Source organism: Sarcophilus harrisii, chromosome 5 (genome assembly GCF_902635505.1).
Source record: "Sarcophilus harrisii chromosome 5, mSarHar1.11, whole genome shotgun sequence".
Classification (NCBI taxonomy): domain Eukaryota; kingdom Metazoa; phylum Chordata; class Mammalia; order Dasyuromorphia; family Dasyuridae; genus Sarcophilus; species Sarcophilus harrisii.
In genome coordinates, this window is record NC_045430.1 from 271,672,529 (window position 1) to 271,700,317 (window position 27,789).

The 27,789-nt window shown below is 52.1% G+C and overlaps 1 protein-coding gene and 1 long non-coding RNA gene across 3 annotated transcripts in view; one reads left to right on the forward strand and one right to left on the reverse strand.

Annotated features, from left to right (window-relative positions):
* Positions 1-27,789, forward strand: part of JAZF1 (JAZF zinc finger 1) — a 235,255-nt gene that overhangs the window by 146,599 nt on the left and 60,867 nt on the right. The window lies entirely within an intron of this gene.
* Positions 182-10,214, reverse strand: LOC116419601. The gene is made up of 2 exons (XR_004229850.1): positions 9,240-10,214; positions 182-3,111 (listed from the first exon to the last, which is right to left on the reverse strand). It is a non-coding gene; the product is annotated as an uncharacterized LOC116419601 (long non-coding RNA).

The window sequence follows — 27,789 nt, forward strand, 5'->3', positions numbered from 1 at the left end:
CAGATGAAAACCTCTTCCCATTCTCCATCATTTGGACCTTGGAGATAAGAGAAAACTCACCACTAGTGTCAAAAACTTGAACCTTGGACCCTTTCCCCCTATGTTTTGTTTGTACATAACAATTATTTCTGGATACCTCCTTCTCCCACCCCCAACAGAATTTTCCCTTTCCCACAAAAAAAACAGAAAACAAGTTCCAGTTTATTCGAACTGAGTAGCCCACCGCCTGCACCTGACGGTGTTCCCAACATCCCACGGCCATTAATTCAGCCCCCTTCCCCCCCACCGAAGGAGGGAAGTACCTGTTCTGCGCTTGACTTTTAATTCCAAGTTCTGGGCTTGACTTTTAATTCCAAGTTTTGTGCTCTTTCTACCACTCTTGGTGGGATCAAAGAGCAAGACTAATTGCCTTTTAAATTTCCATTTCCCATTGTTGGTGAAGCAGGCATAAGTGAGGTTCCACATATGGTTTCTGGAGTTTGGAAGTTGAGGGTGGAATAAGCAGAGGAAGAGAATTGGGGGGGGGGGGAGTCAAAATTTGTCATTTATAGCCTTTTCCTGTTAAATCTCCCTCCTCCTTCCCCACCTATTGAAGATGCAAACAACATGATATTAATTATACATGTGAAATCATGCAAAACCTATCTCCACATTAGCCACTTTGGATTCTTTTAATACCAGGATGCAAACTTCACATTCCCCGGCAGCCGACTTTGAGCTTCAAGGCCGGTCATGTCCTCTCAGAAAGCTCCCACCTTCCTTGTCTTCACACCGTGTGGAAGAGGCCGTTCTGCTGGGAAGTTCTGTCTGTTTGATATTCATCATGGAAGGCAGGAAGGAAGAGCTCAAATCTCATAGTTGGCCATCAAACTTAACTGAGATCCAAGAAGATTCCCCACTGCAGCGTCCCCAACAAGCGACAATCCAACCTTTGCTTGAAGACCTTCAGGGATGGAGAGCTCACTACCCAGCACAGCGGCCTGTAATTAAGGCCATCCCTCCCAGTTCTGCCCTCAGGAGCCAAACAGAACAAGGAGTAAAAAGGCAGCTTCCATCCCTCCCCCACCTCCTCTTCTCCGGGAGGACCACCACCACTCCTCCCAGCCCATCCTTCTGCCGTATGAATCGCCCTTTGCCAAACGCCCTCCACGTCCTCTAACTGGACCCCCCAGCTGAGCACGGCACTCCACATGCGGAACAGACTGTGTAGCTGGCAGACGGGCTTGGAGTCAGGAGTCAGAGTGTTACTGCTCTTGGGATTCAGGGCAAATCACTCCAGCATTGAGTCAGACCTTAGGATTCCCCCGTGCACCGTGAGAGGTGCACCTTTGGGACGCCTCCAGGTCCACGTCTTGGATTCCATAAACCTACAGTGTGGTCTGGAGCATCCCCCGAGAAAGACTAAGTGAGTCCCTGCCGAGCCACGCTCCCAGCTGGAGACCCGTGGTCCTTCGTAGCCTTGTCTTTGGGAAGTGCTGGCAAGTGGGATGACATTCCCAGAAGGTAAATTGGGATGGAGCAAGGCCTTCAGTTCATGACCCATGGGCCAAAGGAACTAGGAATGGTGAAGGATGGCAAACTTTAGGAAGTGCTTCCTATGTGCTGGGCACTGGAGACTCATGGACTCAAAATGGACTTGTTCTGTTTGTTTCTGAGAGCGGGGGAGAAGCAAAAAGGAAATTATCAAGAGGCAAGCCCAACAGTTGGAGCCGCCCCACCTTGAGAGAAGTGTGCTGCCCTGGGAAGGAGGACTCCGACCCCAGTGGGATGACCTCTTCCTACGGATGTTGGGAAAGGGAAGTTTGGGGGCCACGGGCTTGGCCATGGAGCACTTTTCCAAATCTGAAATTGTGTGATTCCTTAGGCACTGGAGTGGGATTTGTGAAAAAAAAGTGTGCTCACTCTGGACCTTCATATCCATAATATTTATTGCCAGGACCGTTGGATTGGATTAGACTTCGTGGGAAAAAAAAAAAAAAAAAGCCAGCTGCCTCTCTGTATAAATTTTACCAAATACCAACATGTTGTTTTTATTTGATCATTCTTTGTGTCAAGGAGTGCCATAGCAGACGGCTCTAAGTAAAATGTTTTAAAATGAGCACAGATGTCCGTGCCCCTGCGTAATATAAATCTCCCCTCACAGAGTGGGCCTTTTCCCTAGAGACCAACTCTCAGCTTCTTCTTAATTCCTGGAATCCCTAGTAGCCCTGTCCTGGCTAACCTGCATATCCCCTCCCTCCTCCTGACCTCATCCATTACCTGACTCATGCTGCTGGCTGCATTTTCTCCCAATGTCAACACATAGCCAGCACATGTTCCCTCCCTGACCCTCCTCACCACTGAGGTCTGCGATTTCCTAACATTCCCCTCAAGCATCTTTGTTACTTCTTGGCAGCCCCGGCTGCACACTGACCCGTGAGTGGAAGTAAGGAAAGAAAAACAGGAAGGGCTAAGTGGGATTGGTACTTCAAGGATTGAGCTGAGATGCCCAGTTCTGAAGACCGGCTGTTCATCACAACTCCCCTGACAATGAGTTAGAGGCAGAACTGGGGAGTATCCAATGGGGACCCAGGGGGCTGGAGACTCAGAGAATCCATCAAGGATTTCCCCAGAGTCCATCAAGGATTTCCTTGGAGTCCATCAAGGATTTCTCCAGAGAGTCCATCAAGGATTTCTCCAGGGTGTCCATCAAGATTTGGAGAGTCCATCAAGGATTTGCCCAGAGAATCCATCAAGGATTTTCCTGAAGAGTCCATCAAGGATTCCCCCAGAGAGTCCATCAAGGATTGGAGATTCCATGAAGGATTCCCCCAGAGAGTCCATGAAGGATTCCCCTGGAGAGTCCATGAAGGATTCCCCCGGAGAGTCCATCAAGGATTTCAAAGCTTTGGTCCAGATTGAGGAGGAAGTGAAAATGGCGAATGATTGTGGTTTGTCACTGAGGATGTAAATGATAGAGAAGAAGGGGGAAGAGGGTAAAACTTACTCTATTGAGGCTGGGCTTAGAGTTTATCCTGTAGGAAAAAACAAACAGACAAGTTGAAGCCTTCGCTAAATGGTGAGTCAGGAAAGGCACAGTGAGAAGCCATTTGATTGTGAGCGCCGGCTCTCCTAAAACCGAGGAGAAATTTCTGTCAAGGCATTTGTTTTCATAACTAATAATACGAATAATAATTACTAACAACATAGGCAACTAAATGGTTCAGTGAATAACTCTTTGGACCTGGAATCGGCAAAGCCTCCAATACTCACTAGATCTCTAAGTCTGGCCTAGTAATTTGTTTCAGTTTTTTCATCTGCAAAATGACCCCACGGCCCCTGCGCATCCCTTCAGCTTTAGGATCCCAGTCTGACTAATTTTTTTCTCTTTTTTTGATGAAGTAATTGGGGTTAAGTGACTTGCCTAGGGTCACACAGCTAGGAAGTGTTAAGTATTTGAGGCCAGATCTGACTAATTACTAAAGGGCTTATTAACTTATTTTTTACAGAAGAAGACTCAGAAGTGATCTGATTTTTCCAGGCTCACACTGCTAGAAGTGTCATAGGTGGACAGAGCCAGCCCCTTTTCAGGGAATAGCCTGGTCATCTAATCCCGTAAAGAATGCCTTAAAACATTTATTTTGTCAAAATCTAAAGACTTCAAAGGAAGGTAAAAATATTTAGCAAACCTTCAAACATTTGGATGTTCCCAAGTTTGGTCATCAGTGGGTATAAAAATACACAATGTAAAGGGAATCAGAACATGGGGAGCCTGAGCCGCCGCCCTCGGTCATGCTTCACGCGCCTCCTGCGGCTTCCTTCACTGACAAACAGGTTTTAATTTAATCTCAGAAAGGGGGTGGGGGTGGAAAAACGTTTCATGATTTCCCACTGGAATTCCTGAGGCTTTCACTTAAAAGCAAGTTGAGGCTTTTAGTTGACTTAAAAGCAAGAAGAGGCTTTACTAGGCAGGAAACCAGTGTAGACAGAGGGCTGTGGGTGCAGCCACAGAACTGTGTAGACTGAACCTCTTGGATGGTCTTCGGCGGGTCAGTGGCCTTTGGGGGGGCCCCCCGACCTGGCAGGCCGCAGCTGCCTCCGTGATCAATAAGCCAATTGATTTTGTCCTGAATCTAACCTCACCATGGTTCAGAGGAGACTCCCAAGGCCTTGAAGGCAAAGCCAGCTGAAATCAAGGTCAAGGTCAGGAGGGTCCCACTGAGTCACAGAGGCTTTGATCTTGAGCCTGGCGAGAAGCTCTTTGTCCAAAGGTCTTCAGCACAGAAGGGGAGGTCACTGGGAGGAGGTCCCCCACAAGGTGGAGAGGGCTGGGACTCCTCTGGGTAGGAGGCTACCCACAGCACTTAAATATAAGGGACAATGAGGAGACTCAGAACAGAACCTAACGTCAGGCTCTTATTTATAGCCTGGGGGGCTGTCAGGAGGCCAGTGACTGGGCAGGGGTCCTTCACGCACACATAAAGCACCCTGATTTGTAGTCCAGCTCACCTAGCCAGAAATCCGCTAGCGAGTAACTTCACTTATCCAGAACATGGCCACCAACCAGGCAATCTGCAGAAAGGGGGAGCATGGGAAGGGGCCCTGAGCTGGGATAAGAGATGTCCCTAAACCTCCTTGGACCTCCACCCAGGGAAGAGACCTTTGGGGGCAGCCACATGGCCCGGGGGAGAGCGCGCCGTAGACAGTCACACCTAGCTTCAGACGGGCCTAGCTATGTTTGCCCTGAGCAAGTCGCTTCAGCTCTGTCACACCTACTGTGTGCCAGGCACATAGTCAGGCACTTGACAAATATCTTATTTGATAAATATAATCTATCATTATATCAGAGTAATCTGGTTGTTATATATCAGGTATATATTATATCAGAGACCTCCAATGTTTCCCCCAGCTGTGAATCCAACTGTTTATGTATCTTGCTCATCTGTCAAATGAGGGGCTTGGTGTAGACGGTCTTCTAGCTGTAGGTTTGTGGTTCTAGGTGACCTCTGAGACCCCTTCTCTACCTCTGTTGTTCTCTACCATGGGCAAAACACGACACTGGTACAGTACATAGAACATGGGGCCTGGCACCAGAAAGCCTGAGTTCAAATCCAGCCTCAGATACTTGATACTTCCTAGCTGTGTGATCCTGGGCAAGTCACTTAACAGTTGCTTTATCAAAAAAAAAAAAAATGTAATGGGGAAATACTTAGCAAGATAAATGAAAACACAATAAACTATAAAATGATATGAAGATGTGATTTTCTAAATCAGTATGTGGCCTGCAAGGACCCTTCTCTCAGTTTGATTACTTGCTCTAGACCACCTCACTGCCTTTCTCAAAAACAGCTCTAATTACCCTGGTGCCCACAGGCAACATAAGGCAATTTGGATCCACCATTTATTAAGTACTTACTGTATACATGACGTTGTACTGGACCCCAGGAATACAAAGACAAAAATCCCAGGAGGGTTAGAATGAAATCTCTCCCAGAGTCAAGATTCTGTCCCTGCTTATGAACCTTACACTTGGCTGAGAGGACACAGCAAGAGCACAGACTGAGGGAGAACACAGGAGAGGCAATTCCCTCCAGCCCCCTGCCCCTCTAACTCCCCCCCCCCCCAGAGCTGCCCCTCCTCCTCCAGGTCCCTGAACGTCTCACACACAGAATGCAGCCTCCCTGCCGTGCTCCCACAGCAGGAGCCCTGGTGCATGGTTTAAGACGATGTCCCCCAGAGCCCCAGTGGGCTCCATCGCCATCCGGGCCGCTCTTGGGAGCCCCCAGGGGGCCCCTGGCTGGGAGCCCGGGGAATGTTGGACACCAGAGCCAAACGCTCCGTTTTTTTAACGGTCTCCAGGACCCAGATAATGTCTAGAAATAGAACACTACCCCTCTGGTGCGCTGGCTCCCCTCCTAGTCTGAGGACCGGGATGGAGAGCTAACGACCAACATGTGTTTTCACAAATAGAGTTGCTAATGGAAACAGCTCTGGGTAAATGGCAGCGCCCAGGCTGCCCATGTGACCCGGCCCGGTGCAGAGGAATCCGCTTCACCAAGAATAATAAATGAAGCCGGGCTCCCATCTGCTCCGTCCCAGCTCAAGGGAGCCCAGCGCTGGCCCGGGCCCAGCCCCTGCAAGCTACAGCAGGCAGAGTTCACTTTTAAGATGTGGTCAACATTATAAAGTAAAAAACAGATAACCACTGAACCAAAATGGCAGCTATGCACAGAACCAATCATGCCCCAGCCCTCTCGTTGGAGGTCCTTCTGTAATCAGTCAGCCCACAAGCCTATATTGAGTACCTACTGTATGCCAGAAGCATTCTCTGCCCTTGGGGGGCCTTCTAAAGAAGGGTACTTGCCAGGAGTCCACATGTGGACCCCACGAACATGGGAAATGTATTGTTCAGTCATTTTTCAGGGGTATCTCTTCACAACCCCTTTTTGGGGGAGCATTTCTTGGCAAAGATACTGGGTTTACCACAGAGGCAGTTAGGTGACTTGCCCACAGTCAAACAGCCATTAAGTATCAGAGGCGAGTTTTGAATCCAGATCCTCCTCCCTCTGGACCCAGCACTCATCTATGGCCCCCCAAAGCTGCCCTGAATATAAGCAACTGTTCCGACCGTTTGGGCTGAGGGGGCAAGCGTCTCATGGTAGTTTCTTTTTAGCAAATTGGGCTTGCTTACTAGGTGCTAAGCTTCTCCTAGCAATGCTGGGATAGCATTTAGTAATAATGTTCTACCCTGCAGGAGGAGGATGCTATTTCTGCATCATCTAATTTTGGTGCCCTGGGACACAGCTCTCATTGCCACCCCCTAGTCACATGCCCACCCAGTCACCCTGCCGAAACTCGAAAGTGAAATCTCAGCAACATCAGGACCTCCGACTTTGCCCAAACAAGCGATGTCTTTTTTTTTTTTTTTTTGCCAAAAACCCGGTTTGTGGAAGAGAGGTTTCCATGGTCCCTGGGCAACAGTCATGAGGAGCCGGAACAATTATTTTAAGGGGTATCAGAGAAGAGGTTGGTTTGGTGGGAGGAACTCAGGAGGGCCGGGAGGTGCCATCCTGGCTCTGCCCTCAATAAAGCAGTTGGGGGACCTCAGGCAAATGGGTTTGTTCCTTCTCATGGCCTCAGTTTCCTCCACTGCAAAATGGTTTAGAATCAGGGGTCCTCAAACTATGGCCGTGGGCCAGATGTGGCAGCTGAGAATGTTTATCCCCCTTACCCAGGACTATGAAGTTTCTTTATTTAAAGGCCCACAAACAAAGTTTTTGTTTTTACTGTAGTCTGGCCCTCCAACAGTCTGAGGGGCAGTGAACTGGGCCCCTGTTTAAAAAGTTTGAGGACCCCTGGTTTAGATAATGTCAAGCAAAGCCCTCGTGAGCCTTCTCAGGTTGGGTAAATGTGAGGTGTTGCTGTCGCTGCTGCTGTTATTCCAGCTCTGACATTTCCACGCCAACATGTCTTGCCGTTGACATTTTTAAATTGTGGGAATCACAGGAAGTCCAGATTTCATTGCTAACTGAAGCCCACCTGACCGCCCGAGGTGACGAGACGTTGCCAGTCTCCAAAGCTCTGGGGCCGTCTCCCTGCGGGATCAGAAACACGCCGCCCCGAGTGACAAATAGCAGTCACCAAAGGGAAGGCTTCCTCTGCAGGGAAGCGGGGGGCTCCCGAGCAGTCGCCCCCACTGGGATGACTGGGCCCCGGGTACCAGCAGGGGAGGGGGCTTCCCCTCTCGGGTCATTTGTGAAGGAAGCCACGAAGGCGGCCGAGGTGTGAGGCAAGAGAGAGCGGGGCCCTCCATCGGAACAGACGGCCTGCCCCCTCGCCTCTCGTGTGGGCCCCGGCTGCCCCCTCGCCTCTCGTGTGGGCCCCGGCTGCCCCCTCGCCTCTCCGGGACCCCAGCTCCCCCTTTGCCTCTCCAGGATCCCAGCCTCTCATATGGGCCTCCTTCCCTTTCCTTGCCCCAGGCTCCACGTAACCTTACCTGTGGCTTACAAAGGGCCTTTGGGGCAGTTGTTGAGCAAAAGGGGGTGTGGGACTCGTTGGGGAGCAGGCTCATGAGCCATGGGGGATCCCAGGTTTACGGCCCATGTGGATAATGCATGAAGGAAGCTGAAAGGAAGATATTCACGGATCCCCCAGTGTCCCTCCCCTTCTCAACAAGCAGCCGTGGCTCCCTGTTCTTGGGGAGGAGACGCGGCTCCTCTGGCTTAGGAGATGTCCCCCCTTCATCTCCGGCCTGATTTCCCAGGGGACCCTCCTGCACACCCCGCAGCTTCCAGGCTCTCCCACAGGTGCCACTGCGTCTCCAGCTTCTATGGCTTTGCCCAAGCTGTGCCCCATGCACTGAATGTGTTTCTTCCTCTGCCTTCTTCAGCGCTCATCCAATCACTGCCCGCAGACACGGCCCCCCCCCCCCCCCCCCCCCCCCCCCCCCCCCCCCCCGCAGCTGCGGCCATGCCCCGGCAGGAAGCGACTCCTCGCTGAAAGGTGCGGCCGCCCTCAGAGAGCTGCCGAGGTCACAGACCTAGGGCTGGCAGGACCCCGGGGCTGTGGGGCCATCCCTGCTTTTCACAGGTGACAGGCAGAGGGCCACAGAATGGCCCCCAGTGGCCCGATGTGCCCCGGGGCCTGGGCCTGCCCCTGCCTCTGAGTTCCGCAGTCGGGGGCTCCCTGTAGAAGCGGCCCCCGCTGGGCCCAGCGCGGGACACGCGCTCTCCTGGGGCATTTGGAGGCGCGCCTCGGGCCTCGGGTTCAGATTCCGACGCGGACACCTACCGAGCACAGCACCTTTGCCTCGGTGCTTCCCCATCTCTAAAGGGGGGGGCTCGTGAGGAGCAAATGCAAGCGCGGGGCTGGGCGGGCCCCGGAGCGCGACGGGACCGCGCCGTTGGGGTCGCTTTGCCTGGTCTGCCTGATTTGGCTGGTTATACCCGGAACGGGTCTGCCTTAGGTTGGGGGGGGGGGGCTGCCAGTTCCTCGTTTCTCCTGAAAGCTGGCCTGGGGCTGGCTGGAGATGAGTCATTGTTCTCAGGTTAGGAAGGCCAGAAGCCCACCCAAAGCAGAAAAGGCTCAGTGCCCCTCTCCCGCCCCCCCCTCTCTTATTCCCTCCTCTCCCCCTCCCCCCTCCCCCCTCCTCTCCTCCCTGCCCCCCCCTGCAGGCGGGCCCCATTTAAGCGGAGGGGTAAGCCTCGGAGAGCGGGAGCGGCCGGCGGCAAGATGGCCGCTGGCTGGAGCGGCGGACTGACCTCCTGGTGTCGGGCCCGAGCTGTCCCAGAGCCGGAGCTCCCGGGCCTGTTCTGTCACTCTGACAGCTCGCGATGGCACCAGAAACGCTCCGATTTACATATGTCGGGAGCAGAGCATCACGGGAAACGGGGCCGCGGCGGCGGGCCGGGCCTCGGCGCTACCGACAGCGGGCCGGGTCCGACAGCGGGCCGGGTCCGACAGCGGGCCGGGTCCGACACCGGGCCCGGTCCGCCGCCGCCGCCAGGAGGGGCGGGATAAGCGGCCGCGGCCGTCAGCGCCGGGCCGCGCTCGCCCGTCAGGGCGTTTATCCCGCGGGCGCGCGCTGTCGGCTCGGGCGGTACGCGCTCGTTAGGCCGGAATGAGGACGGGCCGCGGGGAGGGGCTCCCACAGTCACGGGCGGATTCGGGAGGAGGCTGGCAAAAGCACCGGCGCTTTACATGGCCGCTCGTCCAGGAGGACGAAGGGCGCTGGGGGGCGGGGCTCGCGGGGCGCCCCAGGCCTGACTAATGGCAGACAACAGGGAGCGCGCGCGGGCGCCTGAGTGTGGGTCTGTGGGGGGGGGGCTCGGCCCGTCTAAGCCGACCAGCCGGCGGAGGGAGCGCCGGAGTCGGGCGCGGGCTTGGGGCTCCCAGCCGGGGTCGGAGCACTGGCGCCCCCTGGAGCCGGCCCCAAGTCCTGCGGCCGTGCTCCGGCTCATCCCTGGAGCTTACGCTTTTTGGAGCTCCCCCGGGAGCGGCGGCCGAGCTGGGGATTCGCACCCAGACCCAGCGTCTTCCCTCCACGCGTCCGCCTCTCGGGCTGGGCCGCCTCGGTGCCCCGGACGTTCACCGCGAGCGGCTGTTCCCGGCTCTCCGACTCGGCTTGGCTCCTGTTCCTCGCAAACAAGCCCAGGGCAAGCGTACGGCCCGCGGGAGGACAGGGAGAGGCTTCCGCCAGGCCCGGATCAAAGATGTCGCCGCGTGACTACGGAGCGCTCTGCGGACCAAACCTGGGAGGGCAGGGGCGGGCGCGCTCCCCGCCTGCCGCGCTCACAGTTTAAAGGGGCCCTCCCGTTTTCCCGCCGAGGTGCCGCCCCCCCCCCCCGCAGGTCGGACCCCCGGGGGTGACCCCCGCCTCCAGCCCCGAATACGGACGCTCGGGGCTTTAAGGAAAGAAGCCGGGAGTTAGCGACGGAGACGGAACCTGTGGGCGACGGGAGGGGGGAGTTATGGAGGGGGGGGTTTGAAACTCACCTCTTCGCCAGGGGCCAGAGGAGGGGTGGCCGCGCGCAGAGCGGCGGAGATTGCGTCACCTTCTGCACAGAGGGACGGGGGGGGGAGGGGACGGGGCGGAGAGAGCCCACATCCCCATGGAGCCGACATTCCTGGGACCCCGGCGATGACCCCGCTCGTCCCGGGGCTCCGACATTTAGGCACAAACAGAAGGAAATGACGGGGGATTGTGGGGCCACACCTGAAGGGGACGGTGGCCACGGACGCCCACACAGCCGCCACTAGGGGGCCACGGATGCCCACACAGCCGCCACTAGGGGGCCACGGACGCCCATGTGGCCGCCACTCAGTGACCATGAATGCCCACACAGCCGCTCCTTGGTGGCCACGGACGCCCACACAGCCGCCACTAGGGGGCCACGGACGCCCACGCAGCCGCCACTAGGGGGCCACGGACGCCCACGCAGCCGCCACTAGGGGGCCACGGACGCCACTCAGTGACCAAGGACGCCCACACAGCCGCTCCTCAGTGGCCACAGACGCCCACACAGCCGCCACTAGGGGGCCACGGACGCCCACGCAGCCGCCACTAGGGGGCCACGGACGCCACTCAGTGACCAAGGACGCCCACGCAGCCGCTCCTTGGTGGCCACAGACGCCCACGCAGCCGCCACTAGGGGGCCACGGACGCCCACACAGCCGCCACTAGGGGGCCACGGACGCCCACGCAGCCGCCACTAGGGGGCCACGGACGCCACTCAGTGACCAAGGACGCCCACGCAGCCCCCGCTCAGCGAGCGTACATGGGCAGGCTGGAGGGCGCAGTGAGGGGAGAAGGAGCGGGAGCTGCCAGCCTTTGTCCCCATCCCCGCTCTCAGAGCCGTGATCCAGGAGCCCACTGCAGGATTGGAACAAGCACGGCGCCATCCCGGGAGGCTCCCCAGTCATAGAGGCGCCCTTGGCCCCGGGCCTGGGTCCTCGTCACCCCTGACCTGTCCTGGGACAGGCATCCCCGTGGGATAAACCCCCCCATCCCCCCTCCCTGAACGGGGCCTCAGTTTCCCGACTGGGCAAAGCCCAGGGGACTCCCAAGGTCCCTCCGGCTCTAACACTCCCAGAGAGACCGGCGGCAGCTACTTTGGTTTGATTTATGTTTAATGAATTACACACTTCCCTTGGCTGTCATGGAAACGGCCTTCCTCTGCTGGGGAAAATCACACACAGTGCATGATGGGCTTTGCAGTGGGGGTCCCGAAGCCCCACCGGAAGCGGGGCTAACCCCGTCCCTAGAGATTGGGGCTGAATAAATCTTGGCTGTTGGATTGGTTGTGATCCATGTGCAGAGGAGCAATCCAATTAAAGTAGCAAATATTGTTAAGCACCTACTGTGTACAGAGATTGAAGACCCCTTAGGGGCCTTCTGCTCCAGTCACCCATCAGGAAATACAAGAATCCCACCTTCTGCCTCACCACAGTCCCCATCCCCACATTGCCTCACATCTCTAGCTGTTGCCATGGAAACTGTCAGCCAATCAATAGCATCGTTGCTACTGGGAAAGAGCAGTTTGCTGCCTGCCGAGTCTCCACTTACAGTCCCATTAACTGCAGGCCCAGGCTCCCTTCTCTGGCCAACACTAGCCTCAGTGCAGGACTTCCCAGAAGTCTTAGCTTTACTAACTCAGAAGTCGTCATTAGTATCAAGTTCTGTTCAAATGGAGGCTTGTGGAGGGCAGGGACTGTCTCATTTTTGTAGTTGTATCCCACTACAAGTGGAGGCCGTCCTCCCTTCTGGCCCCCAGCCCGGGATCCCAGGACTCCTTTCTCAAGAGGGACATGATTCCATCCAAACTATAGAACTTGATGAGTCTTGTCCTCCAGTCCAAGCTGATGACTCAAAGATGGAAGATGGAAGGACCTCGATTTGGAGGCAGGGCTGGCTGGCTCCAACATGTACCCCTCACGGACCTCAGTCTCCTTAACTATAAAAAGAGGGCCCGGACAGTCCCTTCCAGCTCCTGGCCCAGCACGTCCTGAGTGTCTGTGGCTCAAAGCACCAAATGAACACGGGAAGCGGAGGGGGACTCGGCAAGCCAGGGCTTCCCCTCCATGTGGAATTAATGAGCAGCCCGGCTCATTTCCCTTTCAACTTCCATGAGGCTAATTAAAAAGGAGGACTTTCAAGTGGTTGGCTTTTCAAAGAGAAGCATGTGCTATCATCGCAGCCATTCTGCTTGAGAAGCCCCCAGAGACTTTTACGTGCAATTTCCGGCTCCGTCCTCCCCATTGCCAGCTCTCAATATGTGACTTAAGGAGCCGTGTGCCCGCTTGGGGTCGGTCTTGGTTGGCGTCTTCCCTTTGGGATGCACGTTTCCAGGAGGCCCGCTCCCCCCCATCCCGGCCCACCCCATTAGAGTCCTGGCTTGCCAGGCTCACCAAAACCCAGCAGGTAGCCCGCGTGGTATGCATTTCAGCGTGAGAAAGCAGCCCTGATGGGGACAAGATGTGAGCCGTAAACCGCGCCAGCATCTTGTCTACAAGTGTGCAGGAAGGACGGCAGTCGGGCCCGGCCCGGCTGCCCACCGGAATGCCGGAGCCACAGGCTCTGGGGATTTTATTTTTATTTTGAGAACGACCGGATCGTTGTAATTGTAATTCAAAGATCAAGCCTTCACAACCCAGAGAAAACCTGCAGCCAGCCAGATGGAGTCCCTGCTTCCCGTTGAGCCTCTTCCTACCTCACAAACACCATTGTCCCAAGTCCAACTCTGGAGAGCAGATCCTCCGTGGGAGACGGGCATGTGGCTGGCCAGTCACGGGACAGGATGCTCGGCCCCACTTATTGAATGTAACCTCCTCATCTGCCTCCATCAACAGAAAACTCTTGGATATCGTCACTTTTTAGACAGGGAGCCTCGAATGTCACTCTGGTCAGAAAGATTCACTTTGGCCACTGTCTTTCCAGGGCAGTAGAAGAGGAATTCAGTTCTCTTACAAAGACCTTTTAGGACATGTTCGGAGCTGGATTTAAGGGCAGAGATTCTCTGTGTCTGGGTGAATGGCCAAACATTTCTATAACTTGAAGAAAATGAATGAAAACACCTATTGAGAATCATTAATTTAGAATTTAGAATAATAATAGCTATATGGTGCTTAAGGTTTGCAAAGTGCTTTACAAATATTATCTCCTTTGGTCTTTACGACAATCCAGGGAGGTACATGCTATTACTATTAGCATCCCCATTTTACAGATGAGGAAACTTTTTTTTCCTTATATCCCTAATGGCTGCCTAGTTTAGTGTCTGGCACATAGTAGGTCCTTAATAAATGATGAGTGATTGGCTGATTAATGGAGTTGTGGTTAGAGATTTGCTGTCAGGGTGGCCTTTCTTGTTTATCTCACTCTTTGATTATGAATGATCTTGGTCTAGAAAAAGGTCCCCTTTATAGGGAGGTGAATGACAACAGGGGCAGAGTGTCCCATACGCCTTCAGATAAAGGGTTTTGTCTGTTGGCTGGTTTTCTTTGTCACAAGAGCAGGTTGATTAGGAGAAGGATTACACCAGACAAGGAATACCTTCCCCAAACAAAGCCCAGGTGCCCAGGATTGGCCCCAAAGCCAATATGCTGGCACAGGATCGTGCCCGATGAGATGGTGGCTGAAGAGTCAAGTGAAGGAAGGTGAAGGAAGGACAGCCAAAGGGCCAGTGGGTGCCCTGACTGCCCCGGCGGCATTCAAGGCCATCAGAACCAAGCTGAGATTGCAGAATGACAGCCGAGAGAAATGAGAGAAACGGAAGCCCGCCCTCTGCTCGCCCCAGAAAGACGGGGTGCACGGGGGAGCCAGTTTGGGATCTTTGCTAGGAAGGAGGCTCCAGTGTGGGCTCGGAGAGGGAATAATGTCAGAAATGACCGTTTTCTAAGCAAAACGCTGCCCACTCCAGACCTCAAGCCCCAGACTGGGCCCCGAAAGTCCCTTCTGCAGCCTCAGTGTTGATATTGTTTAAGAAATAAAAGACTGGTTTTCTCTGGTGCCCCGGGACAGGTCCCAGTCTCCCACACCCACCCTCAGTCACAAGGGGCTCCTCCAGATGGAAGAAGGCTCAGGACCCCCCCAAGCAGACTCCTTTCACCCCCAAATCAGTCATGGCCTGCAGGGATCCGTGGCCTTGGGATTGGGGCAGGAGGCCAGTGCAGTCACTTGGGGAGGAAAGGCAAGCTCAGCTGGGAGAAGATGGGATGGGAGAGACGTGGGGTCCTCAGAGAAGTCTGGGTACTTTTAGGGACTTTGGAGAGAAAAGCAAGAAGAAAATAGGGGCAAAGAGGCAGTTAGAGACTCTCACGTCCAAGGCACTGGGCTTGATGGCCGATCACTGGGGCTGGGCTGGGGGGCTTTCAGCCCCGTGATTTTTAGGGGGGGCAGTGGATACCTCTGTCCTCGGGGGGTGAGGATGGGAGGGCACAGGAGACCTTGGCCTTTTGTCATAGGAAAAGGGAGGGGAGCAGAGGCGCCCCTGAACTGTGCTGTGGACACGGGAGGGAGGCGCTCACACGCCCCCCAAACGTCCCCCAAACGTCCCCCAACGTATTTTAGTAGGGCTGGCCTGGGCCAGAGTTGGCCCACGCAGTGCCTCAGTCTCTCCACCAGGTGGCGACATGACACCACCGTGGGCAGCCCGGCCTGGGCACAGAGCATAGGCTCTGGTGGCCAGCCCCTGCAGAGCGTGCGGGCAGTGGGGCGATGGGACAAATGCTGGGCTCGCCCCTCCCTCCTGGGGGTGTGACCCTGGGTGAGATGCATGACCCTATGGCTCCGGGGGGGGGGGTCCATGCTGGGAGACCCCAGACCAATAATTAGTAATGCTAAATAGAGAGAGCAATTATCTCCTTCTGGGCCACACTGTGACCCGAGCTATCAGCGGGGGACCATCAGTAAGGTTAGTGCCTATTTTACAGATGAGGAAACTGAGACCTGAGGAGGTGACTTAGGCAAGATGTCTCTGTGTTTCTGTCCCACAAGCTCTCTCTCTGTTTTTATCTTTCTGTGTTTCTCACTGTCTTTGTTTCTATGAGTTTCTGTCTCTGTCTCACTATCTCTGTCTCTCTGTGTGTTTCTGTCTCACTATCTCTGTCTCTGTCTTTGTGTATTTCTACCTCACTGTCTGTCTCCGTTTTATGTGTTTCTGTCTGTCTTTTTGTTTCTGTCTCACTATGTCTGTGTTTCTGTCTCTCTGTCTCTCCATGTGTTTCTGTCTATCTCTGTGTCTCTCCATCTCTCTTCCTTTCATTTGCCTTCCTTCCCTCCCTTCTTTTCTGTAAGAAGACATAAAATTAAGCATAAGCTCATTCTGACATCTTGAAGAATTTAAATGTGGGTCCTTTGGTCTTGATTTAGCCTTGGCTGTTAGGATTTAAAGAAAAGATGAGGTCTGCGGAAAATGAATCCAAATCGAGATGTATGGGAGATGCCCAGATGTGGGGAAAACCTCGGGGTCTGTGTGTTTGGAATCGTCGAGGCGGATTCGGCAGCGGCCGGCGACCTCCCGCGGATGGGCAAGAGCAGCCCCTCTTAGCGCCCTCGGCACCCACCTCCCTACAAGCGTCATGGGGGCTATCTGTGGCCCGGCTGCGTCCGTGTACCGTGGGTGGTTGTGTGTATATCTGTGACTGTGAGTCTGTGTGGCCCCGGGTCTGTCAAGAAACCAACTCCTTTCTTTTTGGGGGGGAGGAGGGGGGAGGGACTTGTCCATGACTGTGGTGTCTCTCCCAGATGATGTCCAGATGAACTAGACTCTGGTTAAAAATGGGCTGACATGGCACGCATACAGATATAAGTAACAGGGGCCGCTGGCTGGGAGGAAACTTTTGCTTTAAAAGGAAGTCAGTCTCTGTGTTCCAATTGGGTAGAAGATGACCCAGAGGAGAGCGCTTTATTTTATCTCCCAATTTTCCTCTTTATCTAAAACACAGTAATTCCACTTCTGCCTCTGAATCCTTTCTCCCTCATCTCTGTGCCTCCAGTCTGTCTGAAACTTGCCATTCTTCTTGGAGGGCTCTTCTAGCCCCATTTTTCCCTCTCCTGCCTATGTGGCTACAACCGGCCTCCCAGAAGTCAAGCTCCAGCCTCTCACTTCCCATCTTTAGTCCCAGGTGACTTGCTATAAATTCTTCTGGGCGTGAGCCCCCACCCAGGGGTCTCCCCTGGCAGCACAGGGATGCTGATAGACAGTATTCTGAAGAGAGAATTGTGGGATATCAGACCGAGAATCAGAATACTGAATACAGAATTCAGGTCTAGATTCCCGCAGAAAAGATCAAGAAGCCTTTAGTGCCTGTGGTTGGGCTTGCCTTACAGGACTGAGTAGGAGCTGGCCACAATAAATGCAGAAAACAAAAATAAAACTTCAACCCCTTGAGCCACAGCCAGGAGCTTTTCTTCTTGCCCTTGTGTCCCCGGCACCAGCAAGGCCTGGCACACAGTGGTGTTTAATCAGTGTATAGTGATGGATGGATAACCAGTTAAGAAAAGTCTTCTGGGCTGAGATTTAGAGCTGGAGACTTTAGAGATCAACCATTCGTGCCCATTTTACAGGGAAAGAAGCCAAGGCATAGGAGTTACTGAAAGTCACAGAGACAGAGTTGAGATTTGAACTCAAGTCCTGTGACCAGAGGAACCTTCCTGATGAAGGCTCTCCTAGATAGGCACATCCGGGGCTGCCAGAGGGAGCCTGCCCTCGCCCTGGGCCCCATGGCTGTGTTAGTAGGCTTGTGATAGAGAGAGCCATCTGCACCCAGAGAGGACTGTGGGGACAGGATGTGGATCACAACATAGCATTTCCACCTTTTAGTTGTTGTTGTTTGTTTACTTGTTGTTTTTTCTTTCTCTTTTTTCCCCTTTTGATCTGATTTTTCTTGTGCAGCATGATAAACAGGGAAATAGAGAGAGAGGATTTGCACATGTTTATCCTATCTTGGATTACTTGCTGTCTAGGGAAGGAGAGGGAATTTAAATTTAAATGAGGAGAGGAATTTAAAAGGGAGAAAATTTTGGAACACAAGATTTTGCAAGGATAAATGTTGAAAACTATCTTTGCATAGATTTTGAAAGCTATTAGTATTAAAAAAAATTAAAAAGGAAGTGATTGGAGTCCCAAATGAGGTATCATTGGGAATGTCCCAACCTTTATCTCCCAGACTAAAACGGAGGCCTGCTTTTTTTAATCTCATTTGGTTGGTGAACCTTTTTCTGCCTCACACATGCCTTATGACAAAGATATGTACTATATTAGTATAGATATGTCTTCATCTGAATAGAAGAATAGGATATTGATAGGAGGGAGAGGGAAAGGAAGAGGGAGAGGGAGAGGGAGAGGGAAAGGGAGAGGGAGAGAGAGAGAGAGAGAGAGAGAGAAAGAATACCCACTAAATAAAAATTTGACTCTCCTCCTATGTATAACCAATAATCCTATTGGGACAGTCATATTCTAATTCCATAACTTGGAATTTTCCCCTTAAAGATAGCATTTGGCCATTGAACCTGCAACTGTGGCAACCTTATTTCTAACCCATAGAGAAAGGGAGGTTCCCTTTGAGAGCCAAAGATCACTTTTTTTTAAGTTTGTCCCCAGTCCACCATGTTGAGTTGGATTCATCACATGATCTTGGGTCTTTTTGAAATTTTAAAGACAAGAGCATTACTGGTCACTTTCTTTCTGAAAGCAAAGCAGACCCTTCGGGTAATCATGAAAGGGGCTAAGCCGATCCCATCGGACATGAGCCCTTGGGTTAGATGGAACGGCACGTGTGTAAAATACAAGGAATAACATCGAGGGTTGGCCTGAGCCAGTGAATCAGCAAGCATTTATCATGCACCTGCTGTGTGCCAGCCACCATGACAGGTCCTCGAGATGACAAAGTGAGAGCACTGCCATCATGGGGGTATGAAATGTGAGTCCCCAGGAGGACGTCGCAGGCAGACAGAATCCCCTCCCTTGACACTGGCCAACAAGTGGTGGCCCCAGTTAAGGAGCTCCTACTCCCTCCCCAGGAGGAGCTCCCCTAAGCCTGTTACACCCAGCAGCAGGTGACACAATTAGCTATCAGTGTGGGACAGGGAGGCACAGACACTCAGGGGTCCCTGCCTGGGAAGTTAGGTTTAGTGGATGCTCCTGTGCTTTAAGAGGAGATTCCCATTTGTCATATTAGCTGATACGTTGTGGCCTTGGGGACAAGTTGAAACATGACCTCTAAGACTTAACCTCCAGGCATCTGAAGCTCCGTTTCTTAATCAATACAATGGGAATAAAATTGCCTCCAGTCCTGAGCTGCTGGGTTGTGGGACCATCCTGAGTGGGGAGCGGTCTCTGGATAGGCTCTGAACCCAGGTTGGGGCTTCCTGATTGTGAAGGTTTCTGTTTGTGGGTTGTCGGGTCCAGTCCCTCTCTCCAGGAGCCCGTTTGGGGTTTCCTGGCCAAAGATCATTCGCTGGTCCATAGTGGCTGAGGGAGAGTGAGGCACCCAGGGCAGGGATCCTGGAAAGATGGTAGTGCCTTAGCAGAAGGAGGGAAGGGTTAAGCAGCTGCTGGTATCTGAACAGGCTCCTTAATGACTCTGGAAAGGTGGGCCGTGGAGGGCTTTAAATGCCAAAGAAAGGGGGCAATGGGGAGCCGCTAGAGCTTCTGGAGCTGAGGGAGGGTGTGTCCAGCCCTGGACTTTAGGGACACGTGTAAGACCCGATGCATCAAGCTCTCCCAGAACTGACCCCATCCGCAGCTGAAGGAGAATTGGATTGCCTGTTTGATTCAATTCCCCAAAGGCCCTCCAGCTCAATATCCTCCCTCCTCCCTTTTTATAGCGCGTCCCCCCACCCACTTCCCATCCCTTTGGCCAGCAGCTAAGTGCTTTCTCGGGGGCAGTAACTCAGACAAAGATCTGCGAGGAAGTTCTCTCCAGGAAGGAGGTCCAGCTCGGACAGTGGGCTGCGCAGGCAGGCTGGGGGGCAGCAGTCCTCCCAGAAAGGATGAGTTTACTTTAGAGCGAGCTAAATCAGATCTTACCCAAAGCAAGCTTTTAACAGTTATGTTTGATTCCTCAACCGAGCGGTAAATCTCCAAGACTGTCTTTGAGAGGGAGTAGTAAAAGGCTTCTCCCACAACTTGCCTTCCATTGGGGAAACCCAATAAAAATTTGTTAATGCAACATGATTCAGCGTTGCTATGAAAGTTAAGAATAATAAAACTCAGCCTAAATAAAGCACCGCGGACTGTGTTTATATCTGGGTCTGACCGAAGCTGTGCCGAAAATTACATGTTTCTACCCTTCATTCTTCGACAGTTTTAAATGTAGCAGAAAACGCCCAGCCAAAGGCTGTTGGTTGCCTAAATGAAACCAGATAAGCCGAGACTTATAAAAAGCGAGCAGAAGAAAATCATGGGGACATTTCAGCATAAAAGTCAGATGGCATTCAGTGCAAATTTGTCTCACTTTGCAGTCGCTCTGGCTCCATAAACCTGAGCCCAACACCATGGGAAATGGTGGAGCTGCCCAGCTTTAGGGCTTTGATGACTGAGGAAGGAGGGACCAGAAAGAAACCTCTCTGGAGAAGTGAAGAGGAGAGAGGGATGTGTCATCTCCTGTCCATTAAATCCCTGCTTGAAAGGCCCATGGGCTGATGAGTGCTATTTAAAACTTTGGCTCCCTTTGTGGAAAAGGGGGGATTGGGGTGTAGAATGCTCTATACATTGTCAAACTAACATTCTTTCCTTCTCTTTTTTTTCTTGGTTACAATGGATAGCTCACAGGTCAAAGAGAGGCAGGGATATATTTGGAAATGAAAACGATAAACTTACTTTAATAGCGATTTAATGAGTATGTCCCAGGATTGTAAAGAATTCCTATTCAAGGAAGACTTGGACTACTTATGAGCTTGGAAAGATTCTTATCTATCAGATAGAAAGCCCCCGTGCCCTAACCCCTTTCCCAGCTGAGTGTGGGTATGCTTCAGAAGGAGCATTTTGCTCTGCCATCCATCCAGCCCTCCAATCAAAGGAGAAAGAAAATGCCCAGTATCCAAAATCTCCCAGTGATGAGATTTCTGAAGATAAGTTTATCCAAAGCCACTGATGAAAAACAAAGTACCCAGGTGACTATAAAGGAATGATTCAAGTTCTTCTGCCAAATGAGTCTTAGCCCTTTCAAAGAAGCTCCCCTCCCCCAGAAAGCAATGTACTTCATCTTAAGATATCACTGCAGCTGAAGCCATCCTTGGAACGCCCCTTTGGAAATTGCTTTCAGAGCTAGTCAATAAACATTTATTAAGCTAGTCTTGAAACCAGCCCTCTCAAAACTGGTCTCATTTCTTTATGATCATGTTGGGTTGGGATTGGAAGGTAGTTAACTTATGTAGCTATTTCTCAATGAAAAATGGTTTTATTCGGCCCTGTCTTTGCCTTCTTCACCAGCTGTGGCTCCAGGGTCATCGTTAGCCTTTTCCAAAAGCCCAATCCACCTTCAAACGAGGTTTTCCCACCATCGAGGCAGTTGAAAAGAATGTGCCACAAGCTCAAATGTGGTTTCAAAGGGTAGTTCCAAAAATTCTTTGAGTGCCTTGGGAGGAAGGGTGGATGCAGCTCCCTGGTGGGGGGACAACACCCCTTTGGTTCCAGCCTGGTTCTGTTTGTTAACTAATCAGCCACCTGGCTGTACTTTACGAAGCACTTTCCTGTGGGCTCTGCAACTTTAAAAGACTCTGCAGATGGAAGCTTTTATTAGTGTATGCATGTTCAGGACAGTCCAGGAGCAAGCACACAGCTGGATGTGCCAGTCCACTCATTTGTGGCCCAGTCTCACAAAGCAACTTAAAATCACAGAGTGTGGGTTTTGTCCAAGGAGTCATAGCAGATCCAAAGAGGTCCCGGGGACCTTGCCAGACAACCCCCCCAAAAAAAAAGCAACAATAGAGGTCTTACCTCCATGTAGAATTTTGGATAAAATATAACTATCTTCATGTTGATTTTTTTTCATTCACTAAATCTGAGCTTTTTGGGGGGAAAAACCTTTAATACCTTTAGGTATCTCAACTGAACTCAATTTGTAAGACGTCCAGTTCATAAAATACATGATCCTCCAAAAAAAAAAAAAGATTTATTTCTAATTTTTCCTGATTTTATGCATTTATTTAAATCTCAGTGATCACCTTGAGATAAATCAACTCAATTCATCAAGCATTTATTAATACTTGCTGAGGACCAGGCACTCTGCTAAGAGCTCAAGATATAAAGAAAAGCAAAAACATTCCCCAGCCTGAGTTCATAATGGGATGATAAGCTCAACGGGGTCATTTTTACTACTTTGAGGGGCAGAAGATTCCACCAGTGTCTATTCATTGTTGGGGCTTTTTTCTTTTAGTATGTAGAAGTGTTTTTTTAATCACAAATATAATTATATTCCCCATTACAGCCCTCAGAAGGTAATATTGACATCCTAGCCTTGGTTTACCTAAATGTGAATATGTGTAATAGCGGTAAAATCGAGGTAGTCAGACGGCATCTAGAGAGCATCCCCACAGAAGGGTGGCTGAGATAACAAATAACCTTGGTCGAGAGGCCCGAGCCGATTTCCCCGGGGGAAGAGAAGATTGGGAGGGGAGGAGAGGGAGAAGAACCTCCCTCCCCATGGGTGGGAAGGTTTGTCCTGCGGAAGCCGGTGCCCAGAGGTAGGACAAGGAGCCACCGGAGATGTCGGAAAGGCTCAGATTTAGGCTTCGTGGAGGGAAAGGCTTCTGAACCCCAGGAGAGGGACCTGCTCGGAGAACCAGGGGGTCTCCCATCTCTCGGGGATCCTCAGAGGAGGGGCCTGTATGACTGGTGGTCAGGTCCGCGTGCACCCCGGGACGCCTTGGGTACTTATAAGCACTTGCTGAATGACTTGGAAGGAACAAGGAGGATTCTTAAATGAGGGATGGCTTTTCACAGACTTAAGCCCGACCGCCTCCGCTCTGCCTCAGTGCTTACATTCCTTTTTCCTCTGTTTCTTCCATTAAGTCGGGCCGGGCTGGGCCGCCTGATCCGTTACCCGCCCCCCCCCCCCCTTCCATGGGGCCTTTCCGGGCAGCCCTGACTTCGGGCCATTTCCCAGGCGTTACCTCCGAGTCCCGGACACGGTGTCATTTCCCTCTGCTATGGCGAGAATATGCAAATGCGCCGGACTTAATCCCGGCCACCTGTCCTGCCTGGTGGAGGGGTCAGGGGAGCCCCCCCAGGCTCAGCCGGGGAAGGCAAAGTTGGGGTGGAACGGCTGTAAATACGGCTGGGGCTACAGAGAGGGAAATGGCGCCAGCGTCTGCGAGCTCCGGCTCTTGGCAGCCCAACATCTGCTGGGATGCAGGACGCCCCATAAAACCGGACCCCGCCGCACAGTGGGGGATGCCCAGAGGTAGAGGCCGGGGAAGCTCTGCTCTGACAGCTGAGGGGCAGTGTCGATAGCACAAAGTCTGACGTTAAGCTCTGCGGGCTGGGGCGCGGGGGACCCTTCCCGAGGCCCGACAGCTGCCGTTTAACTGGGACATCCAAAATTCAGCCTGAAATCATGCGATTTGTGCCTGAAATCAGCAGATCGGGAAGCCCAAGGTCATTCTTCTTCTCCAAATATGGGCTCGGGTCTGGAGCAGCTCCATCAGCGGAACAAAGAACCCCCAAGAACTCTTCCAGCGTGGACCCCAACACGCTGAATCAAACCTCGGCCCCTTTGGGGGCCAATCCTCGGTCAGATTTACTGAGACTGGCCAATGTTCCCTTCGGGGGTGCAGATCGCGGCCCTCCCGGCAGGTCCAGCCCCTAGCTTCCCATCAGTTTGCCTCTGAGGGTCCGTCAGCTTGCCCGTTATCCGCTGTTTCCGTTATCTTTGGGGGGAGCTCGAGGAGCACAGTGGTTGATAACGAAGCTGTCTCTTCTTCCTAGCCGGCGTCTCTTGGATGTCTCTTAAGAGAACTCGGAGGGATCCATCGCCAAAGTGGCTGAAGGAGAGAAGGATGGCAGAGGCCGGTAATACCTCCAACCTCTTCCATGTCTTTAATGTAGAAAGTAGTGACAAACAGACCGACTTCCCCAAGTCCATAAGACTCATCCAGCAGATCTGCCAAAGAAAAACAAAAATCCCCCACCAGGTGACTAGGATTTGACCAAAATTCTCGGAAAATTACAGATACGGACATAGCCACGATGTGAAATCAGTTGCAGGCAAATATATATTTCATATTTGTATCTCATGCAAATATTCTTTCTTCTCACTCAAGTAGAAGCTCTTTGAGGGCGGAGGTCATTTCCTTTCTGTCTCCCAGAATCTCTTCCTCTTTTGCCCCTTCTCAGGTGCCCAAGCCCAGGTGCCGATCCCCATGAATTTTCTCCTGAGTTCCCAGCACTGCTGAGGCAGGTATTCAGTGGAAGGATGGATTTGGGGCAAGTGCTTCCTTTTTGAAAAGTTGCCATCCTCTATTACTTCAAGATTGTCTGAAGACTACTTCAGTTTTTCTGCCCAATGTTACTAGCTCTTCTTTCTGAGGGATATGAGGAATTATTTAGATGAAGAATTCACATTTAAAGTTTGCAAAGTGCTTTACAAATGTCCTTCACAATAACCCTGCTGTGATCCCTGTTGTTTGAATGAGGAAACTGAGGTATATCAGTAACTTGCCCAGCACCACACAGTGGTTAGTGTCTGAAGGTGGATTTTGACTTGTCACCTGGCACAGTGCTTGGCATATAGCAGGCGCTTAATAATGATTGATTGGTGCCTGATTTCGGGCTCAGTCTTTATCCTCTATGCAACCTGTCTAAAGGGCTCTCTCTTTAGCTTGGTTCCAAAACATGTTTAGATTAAAATAATACTTTTATGGATCTATTTATCAGCAGATTTTCCCCTCAATAATTATTTCATAGAATCACTACTCTGAAGGTCATTTAGTCCAGCCATTTCATTTGGCAACTGAGGAGCCAGAGCCCCAGAGGGGTTTATTTAACCAAGGTCACCTGAGGAGTAATGGCCAAGTCCATTTGAACCAAAGAAGTCCTATATCCACCCAAAAGGAATGAAAAGAAATGAAAAAGTGGTTTCTTCCTGTGCAGGATCAAAACTCTCTCCTTTATTCAGCGCGATCTTTGGGAAGTCCACCTAATCTCCTGCGACTGAGGGACATAATAGATCAACAAGGGTTTTTTGAGCACTTACTGTATACGCCGCACTATATTTCATTGATATTTATCGGTGTGCCTACTGGTCGCACACCTTAGAATGGAAGCCTCTTGAACTGAGAGATGTTTTTGGTTACTGTCTTTATAGTCCCAGCACTTGACGTCGCATCTGGTACACACAGGTGCATACTTGGTGCTTATGCAACTGAATCCATTCCTTCTGGGGGAACCCTGGCCAGAGAGACTGGAGTTTCCATAAATAGCAAAAAACCAGCCCAAGAAGCCCAGGCCTGACTACCAGCGCTTTTCTGCTGGGCTCCAAGGGCCGGCCGGCCGTGACGTCAGGGGCCGCGAGGACGGCGGCCTGCAGATTCCTTCCTAACCACTCCATCAGACCCCAGTGACCTCGAAACATTTTTCTGAAAAGGAATGGGCCCGAGATGATTTAATGCAGATTTTCCCCTTGGTAAATGATTCATTTAATAGAAGCAGAGCCAGTGGCCGATGTCGGGCTGTCTCGATGATAAATCTCTTTCTAATGAGATTTTATTTACTCACTTGGAGCTCTCTGAGGCCTTCTCCCACACTCCCCACTTCTGACCCTGGGACCAGCTCTCCAGGGGGCATCCCACTCTCCGGGACCTGTAGAGGGCCCTGTAATACCACATTTCCCCCGACCACGCTCTCGGAAAAGGGAAAAGCGACCGGAGCAAGAAGGGGAAAGGGGGGAAGGGAGCGGAGGCCCTAATGCTTCCAGCAGCCCGGGCCCGGTCTGGTAAACAGACTAGGAATTGTGGGCAAAGTCTCGTACCTTGGGCTTTGCACCAAGCATGAGATCAGATGACTCAGGCCGGGCTCGTTATTTTAATAGCCGACACCAGTTCACATAGCAGTGGGAGGCAGTCCAGCCAAGGGCCGTTTAATTGTTGAAACTGAAACCGGAGCCCGGTGGGTCCAGATCTCTGGGATTCCGGACCGTCAGTAATCCGAGTCATTTCTAAAGCATCCGCAGCAGCGAGCGGAGAGGCGGACGCTGGCGTCCCCATAAAAAGAGTAAATAAAACATCTTTTTCTACATTAAGGCTCAATTAAGGTGCATGATTTCACTGAACAGATTTAAGGCAGGCAGGTGATCTGTGCCAGCCTGCCTACAGCTGCGTTTTACATTAGGAAATTAATTAAAATCGTCATTTATACTTTTTTCCACTGGCGAGTGTGAGCCCGCTCCCGATGACAGCATCTATTTTCCCTTCAATCACTCTGTTATGGTACATCGGTAAGCAGACTTAGCGGGCTGGCTCCTATTTGGTTGGGGACTGGGGGTAACACCCCAACAAGAGGCTTGCACAGGGCAACAGGACTACTGGGGGAGAGTAAGCCCCGGGGAAAACTTCCAGCCCTCTGCTGGAGAGCGAGGGGACAGAAGGGGGACGGCCCTCGTCCTTGTTGTTCCTATTTCTATCCTCCCGAGGTTGTCAAAAGAATGCTGGGCTTTGAACGAGTCTAAATCCGGGCTCTGCTGTGACCTTGGGCAAGCCATGACCAGTCTGGGACTCAGTTTCCCCACCTGTAAAATGGGCAGCCTCTTAAGTCCCCGTGACGCTGGAGGGAATGGGACACATATTTTAGGCTCTTTGGTCCATGGTCATTCCAGCTTCCCTGGGAGATAAACGGGATGAATCTGGGAGATAGGGAACTTCTAGCTTTGGGATCTGGGTGTGCTCAGCCACGCCTCAGTTTTGCAGCCGTTCCTTCTCTGTGCCTCAGTTTCCTCATCTGTGCAGAAGGAAGGAGCTGGACATGGCCCAGGGGAGGCCCCTCCAGCTTTACCCTTCGGTGGTTCTGAATATTCTCTAGAAGCCCACATGATTTTGGGGTGGGCAGCTTGAAAGGGCACAGACCCTGAACAGCCTGGGGTTGGATTTCAGAGCCAAGCAGGGACTCCCGAGAGCTATTGAGAAGATTATTTATCACTTCCCATTTCTTTACTGCCGGTTATTTGTGCAGAACAATTACAATGACTAATTATTACTCAGTGAAGTTTTAATGACGTTGATAATTTTGGTCCCCAAGAGGCGGAGGCTAACGAAGGGAGCTGAGGTCTGAGAGCAGGGAAGGAAGACACAGCTGTCACCCCCAAATGCCCAGAAAAGAGAGCCCCACGTGCACCCCAGATTTGGGGCAGTCCCTGCCGACGAGTGCCGGTGCCTTCAGAGCTGGTCCTGACTGATTCCCGCCCGGACCTTGCTTGTCCATCTTGCTCTTCCTCAAACAAAATGCTCCCGTCTCTCATCTCCATGCCTTCCACGGCCTTCTTCCCCACCAGGAATGCCCCGGCTCCACCTCCTACAGTTCCTGGTTTCTGTCAGGACTCCCGGGCTACAGCATATCTTCCCTCCAGAAAATTATTCCTGGATCTGCTTTGTGAACCGGGGTTCGAGAGCCTCCCGGTGGAGGGTAACTCCTGGGGCAAAGGTTGGTCATTTCACCTTTGTCCTTGGGACTCCAGCAACTGGCACAAGGGATTCCATCATCCTCAATCACAGCTTCAGCAAACCCAGGGCAAAGCAAGAAGAGTCGTTCCCTCACATTGTAGACATAAACCCACAGCACCTGGTCCCTCTGGTGCCCACAGTGTGGGCACAGCCCTAAGTGCCCTCCCAGAGAGGCTCGGACAGGGAGTGCTGGGGACAGGGCCACCCACAATTCTGCAACCTCCAGCTCTGGGGGCTCTTCTCCCTGAGGAGGGGGGACTTGGTCTTAGATGCATGACTGCCAAGCTGGGCTGCTTCCAACTCCATGGGCTTGTCTCAGTGAGCCACTGGTAGCTCCATACATGTATAAGGCATGAGTGTGTAAATATGTACATATATGTGCGTGTATATAGGGATGTATGTATAGATATAGAGAGACGGATGGATGGATGGTAGATGGATAGATGGATAGAGTTGGATAGATGGATAGAGATGAATAGATGGATGGATAGATGGATAGACAGACAGACAGACAGATCTGTACTGTTCTGCTTTTTCACACAAGGCAGAGCCCCTCATCCTGGATTTTGCTGTGCTCCAGTTCTCTACTGTTTCCCTGTTAACTGGGAAGTAAAGGGTTTCAAGCTCCCAGGCAACAGATGAAAGACAATACCTTTTTG